Source organism: Nyctereutes procyonoides, unplaced genomic scaffold, assembly GCF_905146905.1.
Source record: "Nyctereutes procyonoides isolate TBG_1078 unplaced genomic scaffold, NYPRO_anot_genome, whole genome shotgun sequence".
Classification (NCBI taxonomy): domain Eukaryota; kingdom Metazoa; phylum Chordata; class Mammalia; order Carnivora; family Canidae; genus Nyctereutes; species Nyctereutes procyonoides.
In genome coordinates this window covers 1,787,564-1,804,905 of record NW_026575119.1, presented here as the reverse complement: position 1 = coordinate 1,804,905, position 17,342 = coordinate 1,787,564, and the positions used below count along the sequence as shown (strand labels likewise).

General features: G+C 46.8%; 1 protein-coding gene across 17 annotated transcripts in view; it reads left to right on the top strand.

Moving 5' to 3' along the window:
• Positions 1-496: 496 nt before the first annotated feature.
• Positions 497-17,342, top strand: part of SVIL (supervillin) — a 231,753-nt gene continuing 214,907 nt past the window's right edge. For 9 of the 17 annotated variants that reach the window (XM_055334476.1, XM_055334471.1, XM_055334474.1 and 6 more), the window contains exon 1: positions 2,023-2,155. The gene's annotated coding sequence lies outside the window, so the exon portion shown is untranslated. Of the gene's footprint in view, positions 650-858; positions 1,157-2,022; positions 2,156-17,342 lie in introns of those variants that run through there. The other 8 variants (XM_055334483.1, XM_055334482.1, XM_055334481.1 and 5 more) reach the window with 3 other exon arrangements.

Genomic DNA, 17,342 nt, shown 5'->3' with positions numbered 1-17,342 from the left:
CCACCAGGACTGTGGTACTTTGTTAAGGCAGCCCTAGCAAACGAATATACTCACCTGTTGCTTTTCTGATGGGGGCCGGTATACACAAAAGCTTGGTGCATAGTCAAGAGGAAAACTGAGAAAAGCAGCCGGGGTTGGAAAGCCCTGAAACGTGAACACTAGCTACTGCAGCAGATAGATAGCACGAGTGGATTTAGCAAGTACAAATGTACCTACCTGCTGCCTTGCAGATTACCAGGTACTTCACAAGCCCGAACCGATCTGACGTTCACAACGGCCTCAGCGTCACCTGGGAACTTGTAAGAAACGCAAATTCTGGGGCCCTCACTAGATTCAAAGAATCAGGAAAGGGGAGGCGGAGGGGGGAGGGGAGGCTGGGGAGGCAAGAGCCACCCGAGGGTTAACAAACCTCGGAGGACTGTGATTGGCTCAAGAGTAAAGGGTGAGAACTGACACAGGGCACGGTCCCCAGTCCGGAGGCGTCCCGGGCCGGGCGCGGGGTGTGTGTGTGTGTGTGTGTGTGACGAGACTTTTCCACGGTCTCCTAGACAACCTGTCCGGAGCGCTAGGGACTGCGACGTTCGCACGCGTTGGTGGGCTTTATCCCGCAAACGGTTCAAACTCGGAGCGGCCGCTCCGGGCCTCACGGGTAAGCGGCGCCCCTGCGGGCCCCGGGCGGCGCGGCTGGAGCCCGGCTAGAGTCGCGGGAGCCCCGGGAGCCCCGGGAGCCCCGGAGCCGCCGGGCGCGTGCGCGTGCGCGTCCCCGGGCCGGGCCAGGGCGGGTGCGCGCCCAGGGGGTGGGTCGCGCCGCCCAGCCGGCCTGGCGAGCGGTCCGGGCCACTCAGAGCGCCCCGCGGCCGACAGCCGGGGGCCCTGCAAGTACTGCCCGCGCCCGCGCTCGGGGACGCAGGCTCCCGGTCGGCCCCGACCTGCCTGGCGACTCGCTCTGCTCCGCTCCGCTGCCGCAGGGGCTGTGCCGGCCCCTCGCCGAGAGCCGGCGGGCGTGCGGACTGCGTCGCGGCCCCCGGGACCCCCGCCGGTGCGCGCCTCCCCGCCCCGCGCCCTTGCGGAGCGGCCGCCCCCTCGTCGCCGCGGGGACCGTGGTGCTTGGGGGGCCCGCCCCGCGGGTGGGGGCCGTGGCCGGCGCGCCGAGCGGGTGAGTGGGGTCGGGAGGCTGGGGTACGGGTGTGCAGGCGCCCGGGGTCGGAGGCGCGCCCCCGCATTGGCCTCCGTGGGCCCCTCCTCTTTGTGCCCCCCTGCTGCAAAGTTTCGCTCGGGACCGGGACCGAGGGGCAGGGGGTCGGCCCACCTGCCGCTAGTGCGTTTGCCCCGGCGAAAGCGCGAGTCGCCCGGACAGCCGCTCCTCCCGGCCGCCGGGTGCGGGACTCGGCGGCCCCGGCCTCCCGCCCTAAGCCAGAGCCGCTCCCGTGGCCCGGGGCTGCGGATGCGCCGGGAGCCCACCCGGGCGGCTTCCTAGTCCGGGACGCGGGCGGAGGATGGGGGGCAGATGCGACAGCCACCGCCCTCCGCTCCGCCTCGGAGATGGAAGACACAAACTTTGTCCGCACGTGGCAGAACTGCCTTTCCAGTGTTTGGAAAGCGGGCGTGAGACGCGGTTCTCGGCGGTTCCGTCGGGACAGCGGGGGGCGGGGCTGGCCCGCAGGCGGGGGGCTCCGGGCGCGCCCAGGGGCCGGGGGCGCGGGGCCACCACCTCCGGCCCTGCCCCGGGGTCTGCCCAGCGCGGGCTCGGCGGCCAGGATGGCCCTGCGCGCTGGGCACTGCCCGGCGACGGGTGGCCACCGGCGGGGGGCGGGGGGCCCCAGGGTCCGGCGCTCGGCCGGGCTCCGCGCCCCGGCCCTGCGGTGATCCCGCGGGTGGCCCGGCAGAGGGCGCCCGCTCCCGACCGCCGCGCGGGCCGGCGCAGGGGAGGGGAGGGGAGGGGAGCGGAGGGGAGGGGAGGGGAGCGGAGGGGAGGGGACTTGTTGGAGCCTCCAGGTGAGGCGCGCAGTGAATCATCCCGCGAGGAGGGACCAGTGCTCTCTCGCTTCGCCGAGGCGGGGAGTGGCCGCGGCGCTGCCGAGAAGCTGGGGCCGCCCGCCGCTGTCCGGAGGCAACGCGCTTCGGCCGGTCCGCGGTGCGGGGGAGGCGCAGGAAGGTGAGGAACGTCCCCAGGCGCGGCGGCCCCGGGGCAGGCGGACCCCGGGCCGCGCCGCCGCGACTCCGGCCCCGCCCCGCCCCGCCCCGTCCCGCCCCGTCCCCGTCCCCGTCCCCGTCCCCGGCCGGCGGCGGCGGCGGAGGGGTGCTCGCCGGGGCCCGCGGGGTCCCGAGCCCTAACAAAGGCGCGGCGCGGCCACGGCTCCCCCCACTTCCGTCCCCGGCGCGCGCCGCCCCGAGGTGTCGGCCCGGGCAGGGCTTCCCTCCGCGGAGTTTCGGGAAGTCAGGTCCGCGGCCCGTTGGGGCGGGAGGAGGGGCGCGGAAGGGGGCGACCGGGCGGCTCCGCCCGTTCCCTCCCCGGGCCGCGCGGGCGAGCGGCGAGGGTGGCTGCGGCTCCCGGGCCCGCGGGTTTGAAGTCCCCGCGCTGAGCGGCGCCGCGGCCGGCCTGGCGGTGCAGGCTCCTCCCTGGAGGGCGGGCGGCGCGCGGGCTCCCGGAAGGGAGTGGTCTAGGCCCCCGGGGACGCCGGCACCGGAGCGCGGCTCCAGCGGGCGGTGATTGCACGACTGCGAGTCAGCGGCCGGGAGGCTCCGGGCCCGGCCGCGGTCTGGGTCAGGTGCGGGGCTCAGCGCCTCTGGCGAAGGCGTGACAGCCCTGCTGAAGTCTGACAGTTCATTGCACCGGGAAGTTCCTCGTGCAATGGGAGAGAAGGATGGCAGGGAAAGTTTGTTCTGTGGGAGCTCGTGCAAACCCACCCAGCCCGTGCACAGGTCCTGTCGTGGAAGTGGCCTGGGCAACGTCGCCACCGCGCACCAGGCCTCCAGGGCTCTGGACGCGAGAGGAGGAGCTGCCGCCGAAGAGAAGCCCAGGGCGCTCCGCCCGCTCCCACGCGAAACCGTATCCCCCGGCGATCAATGGATAGAATTCACTTGCGTTCTTGTCTGCCTCCACTCCCTTCTGTAGCAAGGAAAGGGCAGGAACTGGTTTTTATAAAGCGCCTGGTGGATGACAGAGTCTTCACACACACTTTGAAAGGATCCTCGCCATTCTCCTTCCCTGAGGCGGTTATTCTTATTTTACAGATGGGTAAACTGAGGTTTAAAGAGGTTTATGGGACAGAAGTCTGGCTTGCTCCCGAGAGTACTGTTTGCTCTTCCCCGTGTCTTTGGCTAAGGCTGGTACCGAAGAGTTGTTTAGCGATTGCTGATTGAAGAGTCAGGATATATGCTACAAGCCCGGTTTGGTTCAGGTTTTCTTATGTTAGGCATTTGGGTTAGGTGGCCTTTCTACATAGGACTGTTTTTTTTTTTAATTTTTTTTAATTTATTTATTTATGATAGTCACAGAGAGAGAGAGAGAGAGAGAGAGAGAGAGAGGCAGAGACACAGGCAGAGGGAGAAGCAGGCCCCATGCACCGGGAGCCCGATATGGGACTCGATCCCGGGTCTCCAGGATCGCGCCCTGAGCCAAAGGCAGGCGCCAAACCGCTGCGCCACCCAGGGATCCCCAGGACTGGTTTTTTAAGGACCAGCACCAAAACTAACCCAAGTCTTAGAGTTGTAGGTGTATGACAACTAAGGCTTCTCCCAAAACTCCATAGAATTTTCTGACGATGCCAAAGAGAGTCAGAAATAGCTGTCCTTTGCTTTATGTGCTGTCTCATTAGGCAGGTGGGCCTGAGGTAGGAGCTCCACATGGCTTGAATCTCTATTTGCCTTCCCGGTTGTGAGGAGCTGCAGTTCCCACCCTTTTTAAGTGGTGTGATATACTTGGCCACCGTGCTGGATATATGAGTAAAATAAAGGCTGCCTTGGAAATATGGCCAACCTTAATTAACTGCCTAATGAGTTAAAACTCAAATGCCTTTTAGGCATCTAACAACATGATTTTATCTCTGCACATTTATGCATCATTGAGCTCAAGTTTGTGATCTAGGATGTTCGTATTGTCTTGAGTGTACTTAAAACGCATTGCCTTAAAGAAAGACGTTTTAAACTCTGGAATGACAGTCTGGGACTCCGAATGCCTCTGGGCAATGCCAGTTGTGGAGACTGCGAGGCATGGTGATTAAGGGCAGGCATCTGAAGTCACAATGGTAGGCTTGAAACGTCACCTCCACCATTCACAGCTCTGTAATATTGGGCAAACTTGCTCAGCCTCTCTGAACTTTGTTTTCCTCCTCTAGGACAGAGATAATAATGGCCCCTCCTGGTTTGAAGCTACGAGGGGTAAATTTGATAATCCATACAAAGCACTTAGTAGCACAGAGTGCAGCACATGGTAACTGTTCAACAAATGTTAAATAATAACCATGGGTTTAAGAACAGATTCTTTCTTCCCTTGTCTCCTCCAGAGAGGTAAAATAGTTGATAGTTTGCCTTGAACTTGCCACTCTTCTTAGGTAACAGCTGTGTAGTGAGTGATCCCTCTTTGGGAATCAGCGGTTGGTGGGGGGCAGGGCTGGTAGTGATGGAAAATTCTGTCTAGTTGCCCAAGGAATTTACAAGGGGCCCCGGAACTGCAGCACTTTCTTCCTCATTTTACCGCTGTATAATTTTGTGGTCAGTCCTCTAGCCATTTATCTTTCCTTTAAATCTGAAGCCAGTATCCTGATGGCTAGGATGACAGGACTTAAAGAAAAAAACAAACTCAAAACCAAACACACTGGAGCAAAGGAAGCGAGCATTCTCTTTGCTCATTCACTGGCCATTTATTAACACTGAAGAAAAATATATATGCTTCTGTGGAACTTGTGCTGGTCCAATCTGGGCAAGAGGGAACAATTCCTTGGAAATAGAGTATTTTCCTGGAGTCTGTTTAAAGGTGAGCCACCAGACTGGTAGAGAAGGGAGGAGAGTTTGTGATAACATTTCAAAAATATTTGCCTAAATATAATAAACGATGTATGATCTGAAAATGGCTGAACTATATATTGGAAGCTGATACGAAGAAGTAAGGCCATGCTTAGTTAGGCCGAACAACTAACAAACAGCCAGTATAGCTCTTTCCTATGTTATGAAACCCCAAAGCTTTAAACTTGGCAATTACAAGTAGAGAACTCGTTTTCTTTTATGTCAGATTGTTTTGGAAGGACCTCTTTAACATTGCCACTTTGTAGTTGCGGATTTTTCTTGTGCATTTATCTTCTAAACAATCAGTCACGGGCAAAAGCACCAGAAACCCTATAATGTCATCAAACACCACCCCACTGTGAAAGATGCCCCCAAGAAGTGCATGGGTCTGGAGTACGGGGAGGGGTTGCCATTTAAAGCGTTACGGAGGTTTTACATTTGGGTATAGAATGCAGCTTCCTCCCACACTGGAAAATGAGCCGCATGCACTGTCAGCATGCAAAGGGTTAGGAGCAAGGTTTCCGCTTTTGTGTGTCTTACTCCATTTGTAGCCACTTGTTGGGCCCCGGCTGCAAAGAAAGAAGCAGCTGCAGGGCATGCGCCAGACCTGCCCTGGGCTGTCGCTTCCATTGTACAGAAGACGAACAGGCAGCACGTTATTTTGGATCACATAGCAGCTTGTTCAAAAGCATCTTGCATTCCCCAGCTGTTTCACAACTTCTTCGCTTATGGGAGAGAACTTGCCAGCTGCTGGGGGCAACTGTACTTCCATTTGCTGCTTTTGTGCAGTAACCAAGGAAGGTAAAAATCCAGACGCCTTTGTTAAACTGTAGCCATTGTCAATAGCCTTATTTGTTTCTGTTAGGTCAGTGTTATTCTAGATACAGTCTTTCAGGGGAGAACGTTTTTAAAGGAAATGTCAGAATTAACATTTTTTTTCTGAATAAATTTTTTTTTCAGAGATAACCAGTATGTATAGCTTTTTCATAACTTAAAACCCACACAGCTTTTGTGTTTCATCGACTAACAAAGGGACGGGTCTAAGATTAAAATTGTTTTTTAATTGACATATGAATCAGGTTTAATTACATGCATTTTTCTTTTGCATGAAGTATATAAAAAGGATGATGTGTATTCAGGAAGTGCTCTTTTGTTTTCAGAAGGTTAGATTACTTGGCATTTGCCATTGCTGGATGGTGCTTTGCCCACATCCCGTAGCTTATCCATGACAAAACTTGAGTTTCCCCGAAGTTGTTACTTATCCAAGATGATCTGGCTCTTTGGTTTAATTCAGCAAATCTTCTGTTGAATGTTGACAATGTGGCAGGCCTGGAGAACCTATAAAGATGAAGAGGGGCTTGAGCCCAGCCCTGGCTGGATTCACAGTTCAGAAACAACAGATTAAACCCAGGCAGTGTGTGGGCTGTGGTAGGAGGCAGCACTTTTTTGTGTAATCATGTTGGTGTCGTAATCAGGGCAGCTCAGATAAAGCCAAAGTAGCAAGTTGATGCACCGTTTAAAATTGAGAGGGGGAGTCTGTGTGCAGGAAGATGGACTTCTGTGGTTTATCACGTGTGGAGTACATGGACTAGAGAAGGAAGGCCTTGCATCTGTGGAGAGCACCTCACTGTGCCTGGACTCCTGCATAGGACTCAGATGCCTTCCGCCTCCTGGTCACTGTGCATGGAAGTGAATAAATGCTCTCTAGGAGCAGCTGCATAAATCACAGCCCTTTATTAGCATCAGTCAGCTGCAATCCCATTGTTCTATAAAAGGTTATAAAACAAACTGTAATCACTTGGACATGTATAAAACCCAGACCGAAGCTCTTCTAACTCTTAGGGGCTCTTGCACTGAAAACCACCACTGCTTCAGATCCCCAAGCGACTCATAGATGCTGAGTTAGACTCTTGGTTCTAAGCCCTTAATCCCCTCTGTGCTCCATTTACACATCCCCAGATCTCTTACTTGGTCCCTTTTCACAGCAGTTTTTGATCTGTGCAGTGTTTCGGCTTTTAGTTGGTTTTATTGCCATTTGTGTTTGAGATTTTTCAAGAGCTCTGTTTGGTTCTGAGGGCAGATGGCCAGGGCACTCTGTACTGCAGAAGAGGAAACTGAGGCTCAGCCGTCGAGGGTCTTGCCTGGGCTGGGATTAGAACAGAAAATCTCCCAACTCACAACTCTGCACTGTTGCTGGCTGTCTTGGAAATATCAACTTGTACCAAGCTAGAAGTTGAGTCACCCCCTTCCTGAGGCTTCACTGTGCATGTCCCCACCGCCATGGTCCTCACTGGGGTATTCACTGGGTTCTTTCCCTGGAGCGACTGTCTTCCTCATCACATTTTGCTGCATGTTATGTTATAATTGTTCTTCTATTGTGTTTTTAGGTCTTGGCTCTCAAATGCAGTTGCAGCTTTCTGACACATGCATCCCTCTTTCCTGTTGCGCATACATGTGCACACATGCACACACCTATCCATATACGTACATACATTGTCTGCCTTCGTTCGGCCTCACTCCTTTCAGAAGATGACTGTGTCCACGTGGTTATTCCTGTTTGATGGTGTGGAGTGCTACAGCCTTCCTGGTGGTTACCAGATACAGATGGATGCTCAGACTTAACCTGTCTGGTCTTTTCCACTGGGGGACTGTTGGAAGATGAGCCAGCAGCCCTTGGTAATGGGGACCACATTGTCCCTTCAGCATCAGGCTCCTCAGAGAAACAACTGAGAACTGCTGAGAAACAACTCTTCCCCGTAGGAGAACGAAGCTGATGAGTTGTGGAGGGCTCCTCCTTTGTTCGGCACAGCTCTGGTTTTTCTTGTCCAGCCACCAGCCTCCTCCCCATGACCATCCCAAGAGCTGTTCTTCCAGCCCCCAAACTTCGGCAGTTCTGTCCTCATTCTGGGACCCTTTGTTTTCTCTTTGACATGCTACCCCTCCTGCTGCTGTGCTGTCACTGCTACCTGGCCACCTCCCGGTAGCCCTCGGTTTCAAGTGTCTTAGGGACACTTCGCCTTGGATGCCCTTATCTCCATCTGTCATTGGTGTTTAATTGCTTGCCCCCACCATCAAGCCCGCTCTTTGACACTGGGGAGCTATCCTTTCTGATGACTTGTCAGCTTGTCCTCCTGCCCATCAGGCTACCCCATGTGGCTTCCTCCTGCACGCTGCCCATTTGTGTCCTCACTTCCCTGGGTTTCCAGTGTGTCTTTATCTCTCTCAGGGCTGCCCTGCCCTTTCTTTCTCTCTTCTCCTTGCCCCCCCCCCCTTTATTTAACCCTCTCAATTTTGTACTTAGCTGTAATTGCCATATAACAAACAGTTACCTTAGTTTTAGGTATCTGGCTTAATGATTCAGTATTTGTAGAAATTAAATGATGAGCAGAGTAAGTCTAACTAACATCCATCACCACACATTACAGAATTTATTATTTTTTTTCCTAGCAATGAGAACTTTAAGGATTTACTCTCTAAGCAAATTTCAAAGGTCTGGTTCCCCTTTTCTGACAGTGTTTCCTGAGAGGTAGATGATTCCTTCTTCCTTCTCTTGTTCTTCACCATTTGCAGGCTCTTTCTTCTGCCCCTGTTGCCAGCCAGTCCTGTTTGGCTTTCCCTGCGTCAGGTAAAATCATCGCATTAAACATAATCTATCACAGTTTTTATTTAGAGGAAATGTTGCCTTTAAAAAAAAAAGGTTCTTTGGAATTGGTACTTGGAAGCACCAGTTTTGAAGCTGGTCAGGTCAGGGTATTTCAAAGGCTGGAACTTTGGGGAAAACCGTTTGAAATTTATTTTGGCTTTTCTTTTACATGGCAGGACCTTGAAAGTAGCTGAAACATGGGCTTGTTTTGGGATAACCTTTTCTCAGATGGAAATTGTTCATACACAGGGCAGAATTAATGTTTGCCTTTTTTTTTTTTTTCCTTTCCAAATTATATTTCTGAAAGGTCTTTGGTGCTTTGTGGCCATTGTGGCTTGTGTGGAAGTCTTGGGTGGATTATGACCGTGCTGGGCCTTTTGTTCTAAAGGCTCCTCAGGGGTATTTCCTAGCTGTGATTCTAGTCCATAAAGAGATACTAGACAATAAATCTGTGGACATCCTTGCTTTAGGAATCTTTAGTTTTCTGTCCAAAGCTATGAACAAGGAGGGGTAAGGAATGGAGCAAGTTGGCTGTTGGGAAGCGGTGGAAAGGGATGTCCTTGCCCTGCCGTGAGCCAGAGCTTCAGGGTCAACAGCCAAGGCTGGTGCAGCTCCTGCTTGGCAGTGTTTGCCATGAGCTCTGGCATCCTCCCACCTGGTACTTGCTCACTGCAGGGAAATTGCTCTTTCTCTGGAAATTTTTTTCATGTGTATGTGTATGCTAACAACTTAATTTACATTTCTTTTCACTCTCCTTTTTTAAAATTCTGAAAAAAGTGAAAGGATGCTTACCTGCGCCAAGATGGAGTTTGGCTGTAGAAATTCCCAATTAAAAAGGAGCACAGTTTTCTTGCCCCCAGTAGATATGGGAATCTGTTTATAGCACCAGGACAGGAGCTTGTGTTAGTAGAGACTGGCTCACCAGACCGAGGAACCTTTGATTTAGTGACCTTCTTGAGTTGGGTGTTGCAGCAGAATCCAAATGTGGTCAGCAGGTTCAGTTAGCCTAGACAAGTTAGTTAGCCATCTGTAACAACATCTGGAGAAAGGTTCTTAAAACTGGAATTCTATAGAAATAAACAATGAAAATAACCTAATAGTCTGTTTGTCCATTCACTCATTTGCTGAGCAAACACTTGTTAACCTCATGGTGGTATGTGTGTATGTATGTGTATGTGTGCATGCAAGCATGTGCATGTATGTGTACATGCTCCGAGCTGAGAATATAATGACCCTTCCCTGTACAGGGTTTACAATCTGGAGATGACTTGTCAGCACAAAAGCCTAGGAAAGTGTCTTAGGTGCTGTGATGGACGCACATTGCAGATGTAATGGGGACACAGAAGATGCAGGGGTGGAGGTGGGTGCTGTTGCTGATAGGAATGTTGTGGATTGGGTGCACCATGTGCCAGGCCCTGCGCTGAAGGCTTGACATGCTGTACCTCTCATCATCAGCACAGTCTTATAATGGAAAGCCTGGGGTTAAGTATCTCAAATAAGGTAATACAAGTAGTAAGTAGTAGAGCCAGGGTTTGCACTCAGATCCAAAATCCTACACCTTATGCAATAGATGAGAGGACGTATCGGTATTTTCCTGGGTTGACTTCTTCCTCTCCGTCTATCTCCATCACTGTTGTAATGAAGAAAGAAGGAAGCCCAGAGAGCCATTTTGTGAAAGGATGTGCAGTGGGGGTCTAGCCTACTCTGCTGCCATACAAACGATATACTATGGGGATCCAGTTTAGATAGTTACTCTGAGTCTGTAATTATGCAGTTGCTCAGAGTACCCTTTATATTCAGTGTTTTGCCAACTGTATTTCTAAAGAGTCTTTCTTTTCCCTCTGCCAGGCTTTGCAGAAACTGGCTGCCAGGCTTATTGTCACCCAGGAGGGACTGCACCCCACAGCTCTCAACTTCTCAGTGCTGGGCATAGCAGCTGGCAGCCTCTGGTTTCTGCCTCGCTGTCCTCAGCTGTGTTTGGCTGAGGAGAGCGGTTCTATTTCAGGCCTGTTGAAGGAAAGAGTCGCTTCCTTGTGAAGCAGGAACTTATCAGTGCACCCTGTACGGGGCTCTCAGAAGTCTTGTCTTCATGTCCAGCATGATGCAGGCTACCTGACTCTTATCTCTCCTTTTCTGCCTTTTAAGGATTACTAGTCTGTGTTTCTGATAAAACCTAGGTGTGATTGTAAGAATACTGGCTGGGCAGGTGGAGGAAACCTACCACTCTTGAAGGAAAGGAAAAGCTTAGAAGGGAAATTGGATCCCGCCTTCTTCTAGAGAGAGTCTGTGTGGACAGTGGGTGGCCTTCTTTAGAATGAATCACTCTGGGGCTCAAGAAGAAATCTTCACAAGCACCCTCTGCTTTAGGGCCATGTCTATATGTTTCAGATGTAGCTCTTGATAGTAGTGCAAGTAGAAAGACAGAGCTCTGTCCTTGAACTATGTGGCAGAATGAGGATATTCCATGCTTGAATATTTAGAAGTAAACATTCTTCTTCTTTTTTTTTTTTTAAAGAAAATACTGCAATTTTTAGTCCATTGGATTTTAAATCCAAAAGCTCTAAGAATAAGGCTAAGAACCTACATTCTTAGGCTGGAAAAATTGATAGACCATGAGGTCAAGTACAGAGACAACTTACTTCAAGCAACGTTAGACTATTTCCATCCTGTTCCTAAAAATGAATTTGATATAAGACTTTTAAATAGAATTTATACATATATTTTTCATTCTGACCCCAGAATTATCCAATTATCTGTTGAAAAATAATCATCATCATAGGCATCTGACATTGGGTTTCCAGGAAAAAGAAAAATATATGCTTGACAAGAAAATTATACGGTAGAAAAATGTTTTGGTTGATTATTTATGTAAACCCAACATTGTGTGTGTGTGTGTGTGTGTTTAAAAAAAACTTCCTCATCACTGTATTTAACAAACTAAAGGCTTTCATCGCATGGCATTTTTTGCTGAACTTGGTTCTCACAATGTTGGAAGAAAACACAAGCTCGTTATAAGCAGTGAAAGTGTTTTATATATTTTTTTCCATGAACAAATTAGTTCCATCTCTAGTGTCTAGGCTTCTTAAAACACACACACACACACACACACACACACACACACAAGACAGAGGAAACTGCAAGCTTACTATGGAAAACCCACTTTCATTCTGAGCACAGAGACTGGTTCTAGGTTCAAAGAGTAGCATCTTCTCTCATTGTACAACTACTAACACTGATAAACCCACTCCTATTTCCTACCTGCACAACCATGATCTCCAATACACAAGTTCTTCTCCATCATTTCCCATTTCAGCTAGAAGTTGGGTTTCAAAAATTGAGGGCTCTGTTTACAAAGTCGTCACTATACCTTTTTCTCCTCCAAGCTTTTTATTCTCTTTTGTTGCCAAGTTCACATGGATTGCCGACAGTTACCGAAGAATGGCTTTTCTGTTTCAACTTGTATTTTCCAAATGGTTTCCCCATTGTTATCAATTCTTGGGAGGGCTGGGAGAGTTAATGAGCCTGCGGGAGAGTTGCCCCCATTGTGGTTGGGCTTACCAAGTTAGTTATCATCACAGGATGCCTGCCTGTGGATTTAATGTTTTAGTTTCAGTACAGACAGGAAAGTGGAGACAGTTTAAAAGAGGAAAAGATTGCATAGCATGACAGAATTTTTCCCTCTCAAAATTTTTTTTTCTAGGATTATTATGATTATGATTCCCTGAAGTATCATTCATGGTCTGGTAGGACATCAGCTCTTGCTAAGAGTAAAGCCTTTTCATAACAGTGAATACTTGGAAGTTTCAGTTAAAGTACTATGAAAATGACTCATCGAGAATAATCATCATTTAAATGTAAGGGATGCTTATTCAAGTTTATAAATATTTCTGAACACCAGTGTGGGTAGAACACGGTGCGAAGCACTTTCACATAACTAATGTCATGTAATTACAACCACCATCACCAAGTAGGTAGTGTTACTTGCATTTTACGATGAGTTTTGAGGATCACGAAGGTACAGTGACTGGGCAAAATAATTTATCTAGTGGGTGACAGGATTCAGATTTAAATATGGATCTTCCAACTCTAAGGTCATGCTTACTTTCCAGTGCACTGAGCCAATAACTAAACCGTAGTTAAATCACAGTGAAGGTCACCCATAGAATGGGATTCCAGAAGTGCAGCTTGACACTAATGTAATAAAATTTTAAGAATAAAACTATCAGATTAGGGCTGGAGTTTTTAATGCCCTTAGTCCACATCGGGCTTGGAGGATCGATTCAAGTATTTGCCTGCTTTTTGCTAAAGACATGGACTGTTCCAGATTTGTGGCCAACTCATTGTGAAAACACTGATTGTTGTTTTACTGTGTGCATCTTCCAAAGGTCACAGCCACTGTTTGTTTTCTTCTAGCTTTATTAAATATAATGTTGCCACTCTTTTCTTAACTTTCTAGTAAGGTATTTTTGGTAAAAGTTTGGGCCAGTGTTAAGCCAAAATTTCTTAACTCCTAGGCTTCATGATATAGTCTTGGATAAGTTACTCAAACTTTTTTTATTCCTACATTTCTTTATTACTTGCAGAGAAAACCTTTAAGTAGTAATTTGGAAAATTTTTGAGTTTAAAAACTCATGATTGGTGACACCGTATTGAGTGCACACATCTAAAAAGGAGAAAAAGCTAGTAGCTCGATGTTTAACAGTTACCTCCCTCCTCCAAATATCTCTTAGTTTTCTATATTAATAGAAGGAACCAATGACCATAATCACTGGAAATAATACTTTGCACTTATGTGTGTTTAAGGGTTTTATATGCATCTCCTTTTAATTCTTTTGGTACTCCGTAAGATGAACAGAGCTTGTCTCTTATATTTCTTTAATAAATGAAGAAATTAAGGCTTACAAAGGAAAGTGTTCTACTCAAGAGGATAAAGGAAGCAGATTAGCAGGATCTGGCCTGGAAGCCAGGTCTTCTGACTTCTATCCCTTGTTTTTACCTCCCTTGATTTGAATCAATAACAAGTGATAGAGATTTTCCAATGGGATTAAAAAAAATAAATTAGTCATATTTATTTTTTATATACTTGCCACAACTTGAAGCTTTGTTACAAAGGCGTCCAACCCAACTTTTCTCTGTTAATCCATTCTGAGATGTGTGGCAATAGCTGTAAATAAAGGTCTTCACTCAGGGTTAAAAGGAAAAGTATTGGCTAGTTGAATTGTGTGTCTCAGAATTTTCAGTGATCAAAATAGAGATACCAGCATGGTTTGCTGTTGAAGATATACCCTTCCCTGTCGTTTCTGAGATTACTCAAGCAGATGTGCTGGAAAGTTCAGCTCTGCACTAGGAATGTTCATACTGACTAGTCAGTGTGGTGGGAAAGGTAGGAAAAGCATGTGTTATTGAGCAGGCGTTCTGTGTTAGGCCATATGCCAAGCATTGTCTATGTAATACTTCACAGTAGCTTAAAGTGTAGTTCTATAGATGAGTACCTTAAATCTCAAGGAGTTTAAATCTAAGCAGTGGGGCTGATTTTATTTCCAGCTCTATAAAAAAAAAAGTTTGGAGCTTTTCACCTCTACCATCTCCAAATTCTGTGGTTTGCTTTTCAAGATTAGCTTTCCTGGAAATACCTTCTCTAACTCCTGTTTAGCCTAGAAGTCAGACAAAAGAGCACCAGTTATGATACCAGTAAGAAGCCAAAAGAAAAACTTACCAGAAATTGACCCAAATATGGACTGTCTATCCATTGAGAGTAGTGTAGCTTCTCTGACTTCAGTATGCATTCTGACCGCTGGGGGATCTCATTCAAATCTTTATGTATTAACTGATTTTTCGGTCTATTTCTCCTATTAAATATTGACAGAGCAGTATTGAAATATGTGACTGTGCTTGTGAATTTGTCTTTCTCCTTGCTGTTCAATCAGGTTTTGCTTCTAGTTACTTTATCATTATGAAATGGTCTTATTTATTTATTTATTTATTTATTTATTTATTTATTTATTCATTCATGAGACACACACACACACACACAGGCAGAGACACAGGCAGAGGGAGAAGCAGGCTCCATGCAGGGAGCCTGACATGACACTTGATCCCGGGTCTCCACAGGCCCAGGGCTGAAGGTGGCACTAAACCACTGAGCCACCCGGGCTGCCCCTGAAAATGTCTTTTTATACCAGGTGATATTCTTTGCTGTGAAATCTCCTGTCTGATTTTAATAAAGCCCCTTCAGCTTTCTTTGGAGGTGATATCATTGTATGTCGTTTTCTATCCTTTTCCTTTTAATCTCTTTGTGCCTTTATGTTTCATTTCTTGTAGGCAGTTTGTAATTGGCTCTTGCTTTTATGTTTCCATTTTTCATGATTCCATTTCCTCTCCTTTGATGGGTTACCAGCTACATCTCTGTTTTGTTATTCTAATAATTTCTTTAGGGTTTACAGTCTACATCTTGAACTTACCAGTCTACGCTTAAGTGATATTAAACTCTTCATGTATAAGAACTTTATAATAGTATGCTTCCACTTTGGCTATTACCATTGTCATGCATTTTACTTCCACATATTGTAATTACCTCCACATAAATTGTTTCTATTTTTCTTTTAGAGGTCACTTTTTAAAAAAAGATTTTATTTTTTATTCATGAGAGACACAGAGAGCCAGAGACATAGGCAGAAGGAGAAGTAGGGTCCCTGTGGGAAGCCCAGTGTGGACTCAATCAAAGGACCCTGGGATCACCACTTGAGCTGAAGGCAGAGGCTCAACCACTGAGCCACCCAGGTGCCCCTAGAAGTCACTTCTATTTTAATATTTAAATAATAAAAAACTATTATATGTTAAGTAATTGTAATTTCCAGTATTCTTCATGCCTTTATTATCCATATTTCTATGGCATGTCTTTTTTTTTTCTGCTCAAAATGGCTTCCTTTAACATTTCTTGTTATGCAGGACTGCCACTGATAAGCTCTTTTCACTTTTATATGTCTGATAAAGTCTTTATTTGCTTTTATTTTTGAAAGATATTTTTGCTAGGTATGGAATCTAGATTGGCAGGGTTCCTTTTTCAGTTCTTTAAAGCTAATGCTTCACTGTCTTGTCATTTACACTGTTTTTGACATAAAATCTACTGTCATCCTTATCTTTGTTCCTCTTCAATGTGTTCTTTTTCTCCAGTTTCTTTTAAGATTTATTTTTAATTGCTGGTGTTGAGCAGTTTGATTATGCTGTGCCTTGGTGTATTTTTCTTCTTGTTTCTTGTGATTAGGGTTAGTCAAGCTCTTGTTTCTTTGAGTTTATATTTTTATTAGGTTTAAAATATTTTTAGTGATTTTTTTTCAAATATTATTTTCTGCTCCCCTCCTCCTCATGAAGGCTCCAATGACATATATATTAAGTTGTTTGAGCTATCTCCACAGCTCATTCATGCTCTGGGGTTTTTTGTTTGTTTGTTTTTATTCTTGTTTGTTTTTTAATTTTGGATGTTTCACTTGCTATGTTTTCAAGTTCACTATTTTTTTTTTTTTTTGGTATGTGATTTCTGTCATTAATTCCATGTAATGATTGTTCATCTCCCACATTGCAGATTTCATCTCTACAAATTGGATTTGTTTTTATATATTCATGTCTGTGCTTAAAATCATGAGTACCCATCCTGGTCTGCTAATTCTAATATCTGTCTTAATTCTGCATCTTCATAGACATTTCTCATTATGGGTTGGATTTTCCTGCTTTTTTGCATGCCTGGAAATTTTTGATTAAATGTTAGATATTGTGATATTATCTTCTTGGGTGCTGCATAGTTTTGTATTAATAAAATATTCTTGAGTTTTGTTTTGGGACATAGCTAAATTAGATGGAGACAGTTGATTCTTTTGTGTCTTGCTTTACAAGTCTTGTTAGGTGGGACTGGAGCAATGCTCAGTCTAGGGCTAATTGTTCTCACTACAGAGGCAAGATTTTCCTGATTCCCAAATGTCTCTGAATGATGAGGTTTTCAAGTCTTTTGGTGGAAACAGGTACTGTTCTTAACCCTGTGTGAGCACCAGTCAGTGTTACCTCTAATCCTTTCTGGTATCTCTTAACACTTGCCATAGGTAGTTTGCTCGCACACATATACTGATATACTGGGCTGATTCCTCAGGGGAGCCTCTGAGGATTCCAAAGTTCTCTCTGTGTGCCGCTCCTTTCTGTCCCCTGAACTCTTTGTCTTTTAAGACTCTCAGCTCTGTATCCTCAACTCAGGAAGTCAGTGGGCTCTTCCTGATTTCTCCCGTCCTATGTTTTTGCCAGGAAATCTCTTAAGACAGTAAGATGAGACAATAATCATAGGCTCACCTCATTTACTTTCTGATGTCCTGACTCCTGAAAACCATTGTTTCACATATTTTTTCTTTTCTTTTCTTGTCTCAGCTGAAAGCACAGATCTGTTTCCTATTACTTCATCTTGGCCAAACCTGGAATTTTTAATAAAATTCCGATTCTATTGAGTAGTTTTCGGCTGGGACCTGAGAGTCTGCATTTCTAAGAGATTTTCCAATGATGTTGATGCTTCTGGGAAAGGACTATTTGAGTAGCCAGAATCTCTAACTATTCAACAGAAATAGATTGTGAGCCACATATCTAATTTTAAATTTTCTAGTAGTCACATTGAAATAATTAAAGAAACCAAGGGAAGTTAATTTTAATAATACATTTT